General features: G+C 38.3%; 1 pseudogene; it reads right to left on the bottom strand.

Moving 5' to 3' along the window:
* Window positions 1-732: 732 nt before the first annotated feature.
* Window positions 733-12,260, bottom strand: LOC115320686 (annotated as a pseudogene).
* Window positions 12,261-12,730: the final 470 nt, after the last annotated feature.

Raw genomic sequence — 12,730 nt, 5'->3', positions numbered from 1 at the left:
AAAAAGAACCGCTCCTCGCGAAGAATAACTAATTTAACCCTTTATGTAGGTACATATTTTAAGATATATATTTAAGATATATGTAGGTTCATTTTAAATTAGATATGTGTTATCTAATCACGATGTATACCTTCCAAACGCCAAAAGCACCAGTTCCTCCTAAGACCAAATCTTGTAAGAACAACTTCCCGCTGCGTATGAAGAATGCCCAAAACTTCCTTTTTCTTGAGGTTAAAACGAGTACAGTAGAAACGAGCATTAAAAACATTTTATTATATATTCGATTAATTTCAAAATTTCTTACGATATTTTTACTTCCAGTTATGAACTTAGGAACACACTGAACAACTTCTTGTTAAAATACAAAACCGAATTAAAGATGTAGTCGCTTCAGTATCGCTTTAGTTCGCGCTAAGCACACCAGCTGTTATCAGGTTGAGCACCAACACTGTTCATTTGAGTGCTGGCATAAATACGAATGAACCTTCCAAAGCCGTACAAGCACGAGTGATTGTATTTGTAGTATAATAATGGCAAGGTAGAATATTCGTAGTTTTTGCATCACTGCCACTTTATAAAGACTTGGCGTGATGGGTAGTTTCTTCGACTAATATTTTATTTCAATCTACGCACACGAAACACACAGTGGAGACAATGGCCTATTTTTTGTCTTAATTTTTGTACGAATACGAAAGTGTCCGGCACCAATTGGGACACGCAAAGGCATCCCTATTAAAGACTCAAAGAAGTCTTATCTGCTTGGGTATTTTCGCATATGCTCTTTTCGTACATCATATCGTTTGGATATCCACAGACGGATATGAAGGCATAGCGGCAAGCGGTGGGAAGGCTTCTAAATAGAGCTTCTTGAAATTTATGCGTTTTTTCTTTCTGTATATCTTCACTTCCTGCTGCAGTTTCTGATTTTTTCTCAGCCTGCGTGTCTTCTACTTTTGATGGAAGGCTTTTTGTGAAATTTTCTGCGCGTTCCAGCACCCCTGGCAACTCAGATTTCCTCAGCCAAAAGTCGCATCCTGGAAAAGAAGCAATAAAAATACCAATCATTGCAAACATTTCACTGACATTAATGTAATGGTTCTAACAGGACCCTTAATGGGCAATAAAATAATGAGCAAAAGTAACATAACGGCTTTATTAAGAAGAATGAATGTACAACGTGAGTCAAGGAATGCTGGTGTAGTCGCTCCTGCACCTGACATTACAAAAAAAAATTAATGTTATATTAGTCTCTGCCAGAAGGAATATCTAGAAGCAATAATGCTCAGTACGGATAGCCTTTGAATTATTTAAAAATTATCTTACTATACTCGGCGACAACTTTTCTTGGCAATGCAGTGGAGGGTACGGGCACGTGTTTTCTATCCAATTTTGAGCGCTGGATAAGGCTGTGCGTGGGCTATCGTCAACTTCCTCTGCATTGCCAAGAAAGGTTGTCGCCGAGTATAATGAGTAAATTTCAAACCATAATTTCAATTACAGTTTTTATATATCACCGAAAATAACTAAATCAACACACTTCACAGACACCCTAGAAGGCATGAGCAGCCTTCTAGGGGGTTAGAACGGGGTTCGGTATGAATGCGTTTTAAGTTGAGGTTTCGAACCAAAATGATTCTCTGCGGCAGCGATTCTGCACCCCCAAGGCGCACGGCAGGAAGTGTGGTGCGGGCTGGCAAATGAAACGCTGTGCTGTTCAAATAACATCGCAAGAACACATCTTGATTCTTAAGTTCACCTCCATCATAGAAAGCTACGGTAATTGAGCTCATTGGCCACGGGCAGCGGGTCAACTGGCGCAGAGATTCGCTTTGGTAGCACATCAAAACTTAAAAGGGCGTAGAAATTGAGTGTGTTTTTCTACTACCTTAAAATGCTGCGCCTGCCTTATATTTTTGTGAAGTGGCTAATGGCTGAATTCGACGATGCCCAGAACGTTTCTAATTAAAACTATACATTCGTATTTTTTTAAATGTATAAGTAATCAAAATTACCTATTAATTTAATTAAACTGCGTGTTATTTTTTTAAATGGTTCATATGGTAGAAATAAGTGACATTAACAAGTTCTATCTGACACCTGTGTTGTTCGCGAATCGATTTCCCAAGCGTTTCGTTTAACACCTGTTATATCGCCGCGTGCATGGCCAAGAGGGAAGGCTATTCCATACATCTTGATGATTCGCGTTTACTCTTGCCCCAAATGTTCGACGCTCGAACATTCTGGATGTTCAAGATGCCGGGGGACAAGGAGACCAGCCATTGCCTTGCCGACGCACTCTCGCGCTAGCCAGGTGTCACGCTGACACCTCTACTTGCTCTTCTTTTTTCTCGACACTCGTTCTTTCTTTTTTTTTTTCTGGTACAAGTTTGCCGATTAAACTTTTATTTTCAGTTTTAGAATTGTAGATTAATTTCTATCCGCGACATTATTCCAGTTCGCAAACGTGTGAAAACAAATTCTCTTTAAATGGGTAGTAGGGTGATCTTACGATGATTTTTATTTTGTTTGATGAGATTTTAATACGCTGCGCTATTGCACAGAGTTGAAACTACCTCTGCCATACTTGTCCAGTCATGTCTCGTCAATACAGACCCCTTTATTATGAATACACCATTATATAGACACCACTTTCGGCAAAAAGCTGGGGAAATTCAGTCATTTTTGTCTCGTTATTACGGACAACTCGCTTTACGGACGATGTTTTAGGGGAACGGAGGTGTCCATATTAATGAGACATCACTGTATCATAAAGTATATAGCCACATATTGCCGCGTGCAGAACGCTGCTCCCTACATCTACAGGATCTTAATTTACTCTTACTTTAGGTGTAAAAAGTAAGCAGGCCAGAATTGCTTTACGGAATTAATCTCACCCTAGCTCACTCCCAAACATTCTAGGTCGAAAATTCGAGATACAAAGTTTAGTAGATAAGTAGCCGAGCGCGGTCTTGCCGAATCACTCAGACACTCCCGACGACGATGCAGTCTTTCGCCAGCGCTGAACTCTGCGTTTCGGCCGACTCGGACGCCCGCGACGCTTTGTACTTATCTCCGTTTGGTTTTTCGTTTATTTTGGGCACAAGTTCTCCCGATTAAACGTTTATTTCCATTCCTTATTCATCGTCTCGTCGCCCTCATCCGTGGCAATATAATATTGTAGATATAATCGGTGTTTCCTGATTCACCTATATAAATCAAAGTCAAAGTTTATTAAGAGAACCTTCGAGGGATACAGTTGTCTGGGGGGCCGCCATACAAGACATCAACACGCTTGACAAGGAGACAGCCCCTCCCCCCTTTCCCTTCACGGCCAGACCATCCAGCATGCCTAGACGAAATGAATTTTTGACAGAAGACAAGCTACTTGATCATGACATATCAAACATGAAAACCCATAAGCAGTAAACACGTTGAAGAGAAAACCCAAGGAAATATATCCAGATTACCCCCCGCGCCGTAACAAAAAACAATGACGCACATTAATTTGTTGTTAAGCCTGCGCAAACACGGCAGTAATGGGGCTACACGCCACACTTTTCTGAACTTGTGTTCATCTTGTAACGTCATAGTTTAGCGGTTTGTATATTACTTAAAAAAAGATACAAATGAGAAATAGGTAGAAACAAATTATTATAGAAAGCACATATAATGATTTAAGCTCATTGTTGTTTTAATATTGTTAATATTCTTCGAGCTTGATAACTATTATTCTCACTAAAGCAGTTATGCGGATATTCTTGGCTGCCAGATGTTTAACCCTGCCATTTTTCCAGATTAACCCGTTCTAAACACTACTTTTGTTCCATGCATATATATATAGTTATAGTTATTCTGCAGGTAAAGCGAAAAGAAGACCCTGCATGTTCAGAACTTCAGTATTAACGTCTATCACTTTTGAGGCGACCATTGCGAATAAGGCGAAACAAGTATGTTTATTTCCTCTATATTAATATTCAGTTCAGCCTTCCCTATCACTGGAGGCCTCAGCTCATAGGCCGTCCGAAATATTCCCGGGCCTCTAATGCGTTATTTGGCTGCTCCGGTACACGTTTATAGAAACAGATCGATGCAATGCCACAACACCAAAAAATATAAATCAATAAACAGCACCTAGCTTCGTCTTGCAGTCATATTAAACAAGAAACTGAGCATAAAGGTGACAGGGCACTTGTGTTTAAAGTTGATTGTGAATGAAGCGTGATTAAGAGCCTATACCTCAAAGAGGACTTACAATATTTGAGTTTTTAAGAAGTTAAATTTATATTATATTGCAGTACACATTTGCTTATTTTGTTATAGATTGCACCGTCCTTCATAAGAATGTATATAGAGACCATGAGCCTTAATCTTTGTTAGTCACCATCGTACTCCAAGCGGCACTTTCGACGGAATCGGAGGTGCCTCTATATACTACCCTATATCTGTCTGCTTCTAAAGTAGAGGTTCGATTGAACACACGATTATGGTGGCATAATCCGGCGTCAAATTTCCGGACAGGGGTTCATTTGCCACCTATGTCTTGCGCATGCGTATTGTACGTCGGCGTTGAAATCAAATGCGATTTTTCAGGAAGTAGTACATGGCAGCATTATATCATGTAACGTATCGTATAGGAGTGGAGATTGATGTCCTTGTTAAACAGAAGACATCGCAGGAGGCGCTGCTTTGGGTTATCTCTGTCGGCTGTGATGCAACAAATAAAATTGTTTTGCCTGCTTTAGTGTTAAATTGAGAGCGCTTCCAACTGTTCTCGTGCATTTCACGCCAATCTCATTCAGCACATGCAACCCGCTTATTTAGACACACTCGTAAAGCCTTGAATTGATGATGTCGCGCATTAACTGCCGTACTTCTTCCAGCAAGACTGCTCCTGCAGACAACGCTTTTGTGTCACAAGAGTGGCTGGCTTAAACATCGTAGGACCACATCACAGCTACCATGAGGCCCCCAGACTCCCCGGACACGAACCTTCGGAGCTGTTGAAAAGGAGGTCAACAAGCAGACTCGTGATACGAAAGAGTCAATGAAGGCTATCATTCTTGATGTTATGGCCCACATCAATCAAGAACACTTTGTCAAGTGTTGCAGACACTTCCTAAGCCTATTGATACTATCTTTACTGTTAATGCTGGTTCTTTCACTTCAGCTTTAAGAGCATGGGTTTAGAGGAATGTGTATCATAGTTTTCCCAGATATATTGGCTTTTATAGGAAGTAAATTAGTTTTTGCGTCACATAGGTGTGTGTTCTCAGATACCGGTCACACTTTTATACATCATGGCTTGTATTGGTTTCCGATTACTGGATGTGGCCTATGTTTATTTTATTTTTATTTTACTAAATGTGTAAATACTTTCGCATTAACTATTCAATTAACCGGCTTACCTCCTCTCAGAAAAGGAGACCTTAGGATATTGCACTGTGGCTGGTTGAACACCACGTAGAAGTCAAGGTAATTTACTCCTTCGACTGGTTCAGCGGATACAGCTTCACCTCCTTTAGCATCGTTTACGGCCTTCACTGCGTGCGAAGACAACATTACAGCGGACCGCTATACACTTTCAGAATGCAGAATTATTCACAGTAGGGGTAGCGAATAAAAACAGAACTTACACATATCCGACAACGGTTTGCTTGAGGAGTTGAATGAATAATCACCATATTCTATATACATGTTGCTTCCCATAGGCTCTGGTTTATCACTTGGAGTGCCTAGTTACAGAGCACACACAGTGTATATCTGTATGGCTTTTGTATGCAACAGTAGTTTTGACATGTTGAATAATCTAGTTTGGTTAGGAAAAAATAACGGTTATATTCGAAGCTTAAGAAAAATACTAACGTGTATGTTCAGATAAATGTGGCTTCCAAACAAACGTAAAGAACGACATGCCAGGATCCATCAAGAAATGAAACCCGTTTTTTTTTGGCCTTATACAAACACTGCGCCTTAAAGAAATCTGAAACTCCATCAGAATATCAGGCAAGCAGCGGGGTTAGGGTGGGAATGTTCTAAATATGACATTAGCTGAATCGAGAGATAAAAGGGAAGGTCAAGATTCAACTATAAGCCCACGTCCATCTAAACCTAATTTTGTCAAAGCAAAAAAATAGTATTTTGGGTGCTTGTGGTATTTATTTTAGTAAAACAATCTTCTCAGCAAGAAAAAAAAATATTGCATTTTTTGACAATTTTCTTTACAGAAATGAAATACCACAGCCGCCCACAATTTTATTTCTTGTTTTGACGGAATTGGGCTTAGTCGGACGTCTGCTTACTGAGAATATTTTTTTTTTGTTGGTTCTAAATAAAGTCAAGATTCAAAACTTTCGCATCCTATCCCAACCACTAGAGCCATGTTCTGACAGTTTAAGCTCTCTGCAATGGAAAGTTGGTTTATGCCCGTCAGAAAAAAAAACGAATTTAATTTTCGCAACAAATCCTGGTACAGTAAATGGCGATTTTTCTAAATTAACAATCAATATGTTGTTTTTCTGAATAAACGAAGTGTTTTCTCTAGAGAATATAAGAAATCTGTCAAACATCAAAAATAAGATCTGAAGCTCGCAGAATGCTATTTTCTTCCTTGCTTTGCAATAGCCGGAAGACCTTAGGTGTGGAATGCCGATACAATATCTTTTGCAAAACGTTTATTTTTTTTATTACGTTTACAAGTTATCCCCAAGCTCTTCCCTATTGAAACGGAGGAGGAACTGCGTAGACGATAATGTCGTCTGGTTAGCATTATGGAACTGCCATGAACGAATTGATGCAATCTGGCTTATGCTGTCTAGCCACTGACACACCTGTTGTATCGGATTTATATCACTGTATAATACAACGCTCCTTCAACAGAATTAATCTAATATGGTAAATTTGCAACATTTTTTTTTTGCGCGAGTACATAGGCCCGAGTGGTTTGCTCCAACCTTGCACTTTGCTCATATATATGTCTCCAAAATAATTTGTCTTATTGAGTACGCTTGTAAAATCCATCAGCATACAGGGTCCTTTGGCTTGAAATCTGTGTTGTATTAAAGTGGAAGCCTTGATTTTTATTTAATTTCAACCATTGCCTGCGAGTATAGGTAAGATGCTGTTTTGCTTTCTTTTCGTCAATATTTAATATGATGTCTAGCCTCTAATATATCAAAATTACCATAGCTAGAACTACACCACTGTATGCAGCTCTCCTACCAAAAAGTAAGTGCTACCATAAAGACTACGGGTAACGGGAGCACTCCAAGAAACCATTAAACTAACTTCGTATGCTCCCTGGGCACCGATGTCATTCATCCGTTTTAATTCGAAGCCCGCCCTCTGCTTCAGGTACTTTGTGGGTGTTTCCTACCTTTCTGGAATATTTTCTTTTGAGATGACAAAATTAACTTTGACTGATCGTGTCCTTGTTCCACGCCACTGGCTTGTAAAGATCATTTTGTTATCACTCTTTTAATTCTGCCTATTTTATTTTGTTTCGAGTGTTTCATGGCTTTTATCCTTACCAGGTGTAAAATTCTGTGCAATAAGCGCAGGAAACAATTATCTGAATGCGAAACTCTTAAATATGTTCAGAGTAAATAGTTCGTTTTAGTGCGCTCCTTGATAACTCTGAATGGGTCATTGCTGATATTTCGGTCAAATTAGGCGCAAACCAGGAAAAGTGCTTTAGAGACTTTTTCCAAGGTATGTGATTCAGAATGCACTGTTTCCCACCCCCACACAGATAGACAACCCCCTGAGTACATTCCTGTTCATTCATTAGAAATCTGTTGGGGGCGTTGTTTTATAATTGCGTAGAAATATTAGAATGAAAACATTACTGCTGGTAAAATGATGTTGAATCCTAAATTCCAGGGGTACATACCGTCCAAGCCTGCACGTATAACATTTTCTATCTTGTAGTTGAATTGACTTAAGGCTCTCACTTGGTACCTTAAAGTGTCGCTGAAACGTGAAAAAAATATTATATTTTGATTCTCGACATAAATAAGTGTTGAAAAAACAAAATGTTGTTTAGTTACAAATTCGAAAAAAAAAATATATATACTATGGTGCGTCAAACACGTCTACAAAAATACTGCTCTTTGCATCCTTACTGCGTTTGCTTAATTTCTTCCTGCAACGTCACTGAATGCCTCTATATTTCGATTGATAGAGACGCTAAACCGGGAGGCCGCCTGTGCAGCTGTAGCTTGCCCAGCAGTCGACCAATCGAGAGAAACTCAGGCACGTATCAGAGGCTTTAACGTTACGACGTTGGTACGTCATGCTTCTAAGCAGGCTAAAAACATTTTCAAGAAAACGAGCAGAAATGTGAACGAAAATTGGAACGGAACAAACCGCAGACGAATTGCAAATACAGTTTCTTTAAACAATAACTATATTTCTTCCGAGGAATCCCTCCCCTACCCCCGCTCTTATCATATTTTTGTTTTTGTTTATTTTAACGGTACACATAAATTCATTCTCTCTTTTCCGCTATTCTTTCACCTACAACAAAAATAATGGCGATAGGAATCCCTACTTGATATTGTCACGATTTAATTATTTTGTCCTGATGGACAAAATTAAAGTAATGTTAAGGACATTTCAATGCATCAAATGTACAAGGCATTCATCATCAGTGGGAGAATCCGTTCAACACCATAGTCATGGTCCGTTCCGTCAAGTACGTTTTGATGCAACTAACTTTTGACAACTGTAACACATTGTGCCAAGAAATAGTGGATTTTATTTTTGCTTCCCCTGGAGTATGTGCACAATCCTATCGGAAAAAATTAGGATTATGCTTTCATAGTATTTTTGTATAAAAATTAGGTTGTTTTATATCTTAAATGTAGTGGCAAAACTCTCGAAACACACTGAAATACAGCCGCTTTCCTAACCTATCCGTCCTCAAAATTATATCTTCCGCGATAGTGTCCTCTGGTCAAAATTAATGAATAGCGTTTTCTAAGAAACATGTATTTTATTTTAATATCAACAAACTCAACAGTTAAAGACGCGTGAGCGACTAATAGATGGCATATCTCGCGTTTGTTTTTCTAGTATGGAAGAATATATCATGACCACGACACGTGAGAATTGGCTAATTATTTTATATAGTATAATTGTTGTCCCTACAATACAGTGAATGTCAAGTTACAGTTAAGAATTCAATCGGTTTTTTTCAACCAAACAGCCGTCATGAATTGGACTGTTTATTTACTCTGTCATCATTCATCGTCTTCCAAAAACAAATATTTTTGCGCCAGAGTCCTGTTCGACTGAAGATCAGATGTTTCAGTGAAACTTTTTTAACATTTGTATCCTTATCAAACATGCTCATTGCCAATACTTACTTTTGTTCATCAGTCTTGTTAAAATATGTCCTCGATAAATTGACAATTTTAATTTCTCATTGTGAAGACTTGCTGTTACTACGACACAAGATATATTTGGTTCGTGATTTTTTGAACGAAACATTAGGACAAATGTATCATCTTCTGATTTATTAATAGCCTGAAGGTATAAAAAAATACATTTCTTGTTATCTGAGTACTACATATCGCCTGAGAATGGTGTTTCAGCTTTCATTGTCTATAAATGCATGCGGGAACATTATTACGCAATTACACATCAATATATTCACGTGCTCCCTAAACCTGCCCTACAGCATTTTGTATTTCGCTGCACCGTGTAAGGCTAGCTAAATCAACTCAAATGTTATATTTAAATGTTTTTGTGGCAAGAACAGCGGCGTTGGAGCTTGTCTTTACTTTAAACTGATGCGTGCCGTGGGCTATAATTTGATGAGAAAAAGACCAATCGTTTACGCAAACGATGTATGCCCAAAGTAAGCAATACAACAGACATTTATGTTTTTAACGCTTGTTTTAACACCGTCTTGTGTAAGAACGCACTGCACAACCACCGTATTGGAACCACAAAATAAAAGAATTAATTTATTAAACTTCAAGTTCTCTTAAAAAAGAAATGATTCCCGGAACACCTTATTTTTTTAATAGATGTAAACATTTTAATTTTGATAGTAACCTGCATGCTCAAGAGGGTGCAAAGCTCGCAGAAATAGCCCTGAAACCCAATCTTTGATATTGCAATCTAGTTCATCTATCGTTGCGTTCTCCGTTTGCCTGCTCCTTTCTTTCTTTCTGTAATAACTGATAAAAATAAATAAAAAGGAGACATTGGCTGCTGCTATAACAGCGCCGGCTACTCTTTTGAGCTTGAGTGTTTAGTGTCCAGTAATAACGCCATTTATGGCGACGTGTCTGCTCATGAAGAAGAAGTTGCTGAGGCCGAGACTAAATGTGTACACTTGGTATGAGAGGATGTCTGATATTGTTTTGGCTCGACCACTTCAAAGGTGTGACTGCACCATAGGCTACTTCTCCGAAGAAGTGGAAACTCTATATACACTTAATCCATATTTGCGAAATTAAATTATATTTTATTAATTTAGATCATTCCTTCATATTTCTAGCAAGAAACGTAGGAGCTTTTTTTTTTATGAAACCGTATTTTAAATACATTCTACCAAATTTTGTTTCGAACACTTTGCCTGTGTCTCTGATAGATTTGCCGAAGAACTGATCAATTACCTTGAACTTACAAACATGTCTATCTGGTAATTTTTTTCTTCCTTTCTACTGTTCACAGTGCATACCGTTAAAATATTAATATTATTGTGTAATGTTGATAACTACTTGTATTTTGTTGTTCTTTGATTCATCTGTGTTGCTGACTTCCTCTCTGTGATTGTTAATTTATTTGAAACTATGATTATTAGTGTGTTATCGACCCCCTTGTATAATGCCCTAACGGGCCCTCAAGGAATAATAAATTAATGAATGAATTAAACACCTTGGTACATGTTTGACTGTTATACACACATTTAGGCTGTATAGTGTATACAATTATTATACGCATTTTTTGTGAGAATGAGCTTCTCAATGGTACTCTAAAAAAAAGCCCGTGCGTCTGCTTTCCCGCACAACGCTTGGAGAGCCAATCACCACAACTCACGGATGCAGCTCAGCGAATGACAATGCCGAAACATATGCTTAGACCAAAAAACGGAGTCTGAGATGTAACATTAAGCAATGGAAGCGTGACGTTTTGCATTGCTTATTGTCACAACTCAGAATGCGTTTTTTGATCTAAACATATGTTTCATAATGTCATTCGCTGAGCTGCCTCCATAAGTTGCGGTGATTGGCTCTCCGAGTGTTGTGCGTGAAAGTTGACGCACAAACGTTTTTTAGAGTGTGTGCGGAATTTAGATGTCTTTCAAATTAATAAATAAGAAAAATATGTATGTATACATGTATATATATATATATGTATATATATTGGTGAAAAATATGCAGTGCCCAATGTTGCGCGCTGAAAAAACTGCTATATTAACCGGCTCGAGCTATTGTCGTAACCTCCTTAAAAGGATATTGCAATATCACATCACATACGTAGATAACAGAAAACAATATATGGTATCAACTCTGGGGACGGTACACAAACAAGGGGATGGAGACACCCGGCAGAGAACAATTCCCTGTAGGGTGTAGTAAGTTGGCAAGCAGTAACGAGAGAAACCTTTGCCCAAACCTGAGATACGCAATGTAGCTTCTTACACAAGCACCCCAAACCTTTCTCCCAAAGATTCAGCGCAGTAAAAACTGCTTGAATGTATATATATATATATATATATATATATATATATATATATATATATATATATATTTAAACACTAAACTCAAAGAAATATTTTTTTTTTATTTCATAAACTTTAGTGTTGCCACTGAATTTTTGAGACTCCTAGCAGCCTCACCAGGGACGACATAATTGAAAAGGGCTTCACCAGAAATTCCCTTTCATGATGGGTTTCATTAAATGCTTTCAAGCATATTGAACAAAAACTTGCCAACAATCACTGAAATATATACATAGCACAAACTCAGGATTGTTAAAAGTAAAAACGCCAGAACCTGCAATGGTTGGCAATCGCTATATTATGAGCACTGTGAATTTACATCCAGATATTAAGTCATTTGAAAAATAAGTGTTATCTCCGGTCCCGATATATATCGTTGACCACGTACCTTCCAGGCGTTTTGGAGAACTCCATATTGAGGATCGTTAAGTTTTGGGTGGTTTTCAGGGTTTTTTATGATCATTTGTGGCTGCCAGGCACAAGTAGTGGCGATGCAAGCGAACAAAGTCGCGTACAGGAGACCCATCGGAACTGCTGCAACGATCATTTCAAGCTTTTCCGGGATCCCTTTCGAACCACTTTTATAGCTGAGTAGGCGTACTTAATAAATAATATTAAGTAGGCGTACTCAATATTTAATAATCATCTCCCAACCTTTCAAAAATCCTAGCTGTGGCACGTTTTTGCTAAGAAACCTTATATATCTTGCTGCTTTTTTTTTGTTGCCCATTTCCGCTGCTCATTCTTGCGAAACCTTGCACGCACTTGTGTTTTTGTTATTTCTGTTTTTTATGGTGACTTAAATACTGTTTGCAATAAATTGAATGCTGTTGGAAATATTGCCACACCTTCAATATTTGTGCACAGGGTGCTCCACAAAAAAAGGGCAAAATCGATATTGCGAAAACAACGCGTTGCATAAAAAAAAAAGGTTTGTGTTGTTTTGGTTTTCTGCCAGGGACCCATTTAGAAAAGTATTAAAGTTGGGAAAAATTA

This window comes from Ixodes scapularis, unplaced genomic scaffold, assembly GCF_016920785.2.
Source record: "Ixodes scapularis isolate PalLabHiFi unplaced genomic scaffold, ASM1692078v2 PGA_scaffold5__190_contigs__length_132052651, whole genome shotgun sequence".
Lineage (NCBI taxonomy): Eukaryota > Metazoa > Arthropoda > Arachnida > Ixodida > Ixodidae > Ixodes > Ixodes scapularis.
This window is presented reverse-complemented; position numbering and strand designations above follow the sequence as displayed.